The sequence below is a fragment of the Geospiza fortis genome, unplaced genomic scaffold (genome assembly GCF_000277835.1).
Source record: "Geospiza fortis unplaced genomic scaffold, GeoFor_1.0 scaffold14, whole genome shotgun sequence".
NCBI classification, from domain to species: Eukaryota; Metazoa; Chordata; class Aves; order Passeriformes; family Thraupidae; genus Geospiza; species Geospiza fortis.
The window spans coordinates 1,011,607-1,013,285 of NW_005054512.1; positions in this window are offsets into that span (position 1 = coordinate 1,011,607).

Below are 1,679 nucleotides of genomic sequence, written 5' to 3' on the forward strand. Positions count from 1 at the left end.
GGGGAGGGAGGGCAGGAAGGGAGAGGGGACAGGGCTGGGGAGCGGAGGAGCCAGACCTGTTGGGGCTGCCTGGCTCTTTAGCATGGGAGGCGCGTACCTCTGTCACCGTCTGGGGCTAATTACAGGGACTTGTTTACAGCCCAGACGGCTGCCAGCCGGCGTAATCACATCAAACCGGGCTGGGCTGGGCTCTCCGGCACATCCCCGCCCTGCCCAAGCCGCCCTCCCCACCCCAGTGTCACCCCACCGTGCTGGTGGCCCTGCCATGGGGTCCCTGTGGCTCTGGGGGCTGGGGCCAGGCTGGCACTGCCACCCCCCCGAGTCCCCCGAGCATCGCAGGGGTCTGATTAACAGCAGAGTTCCAAGAGATTACACAAATGCAGCTTGGAGGCTTAATGAGCCCGGCAGAGCCCGGGAATGCCCCAACCTCCCACGGGAGGGAGAAATGGGGGCGCTTTCCCAAACCAGGCAGCAGCAGAGCTGGGGCTGGACACGAGGGTCTCCACTCAGCATCCCGGGGTCTCCCTGGCCCAGCTGTGGTCCCTCACCAAGCCAGCAAGGCCAGGGCTCTTTTTGAGCAGCAAACATTCAGTCAAACCAGATTACTTCATCCCTACCCCAAAGCGCAGCTTTGAACAGCGCCCCACAACCAGCCCTGCATCCCCGCAGGGTTCCAGACCCCAAATGGCAGGAAAAAAGCCAGCAGCCCTTTTTGTTTTATCTCTCTGATTAGCCGATGTGTTAATCATTGACCCGGCAGCAGGGCAGGGAAACCTGAGCTGCCCCGGCTGATCCCACCTGCTCCCGGCCCCAGAGCTGCCCCTGCCACATCCCAGCAGCCCCAGGTGAGGCTCAGGAGTGCTGGGGGTGTTTGCTGGGAGCACTGGGGACACTGGGATGTCCCTGGCAGGTGGGACACACCAGCACCACCCCAGTGTGGAGCAGGGAATGGATCCTCGTCGTGGTAGGGGTAGAGGAGAACCAAAATTTCATGGTCTGGGGGTTCTCACCCCTCATCCCTGAGACCCTTTTGTGCGTGGAGCATTTTCCAGAGGGGTTGATCCATCCGTGGGTGAATCCCTGGGTGTGTTTGGTCACAGCCCCGTGATTTTCCCCTCCATCCCACCCTGGCTCCCCGTGGCACGGCAGGAAGTGTGGGCTGAGGGCGTCAGGCTCTGGGCTGGGAACCCCAGGAGCCAGCACCACATCAGCATCTGGCCTTTGTTTTGGGAAGCCAGGGCAGGAAGGAAGCGCCGCGCTGGAAAGAGCCCGCGTGGGGAGGAGGGGAGGGCTCCGGATGGGTTTCACTGCCTAACCCTGAGCCAGGCATGTGCTGTGGGCTGCGACAGCCCTGGGCAGAACAATGGCAGCCCCAGGGGAGGGAATTATTTTCCACTGAGTTTGGCTCAACCTCGGTCTGTTCCCACTCAGGGATGGGCCACTCGACCCGGGATTAGCTGTGGCAGCTGGGGGAAAGTTCCTGCTGTGTGTGTTGCTGTTTTCCAAAACCTATTTTAGCTTGAGCTTGGGCATTTGGGGTCTTCCCTGCCTGGCTTCATCACCATCCCATCCCACCACCATCCCATTCCCATCCCATTCCCATCCCATCCTCATCCCATTCCCATCCCATCCCATCCCATCCCATCCCATGGATCCCATCCCATCCCATCCCATTCCCA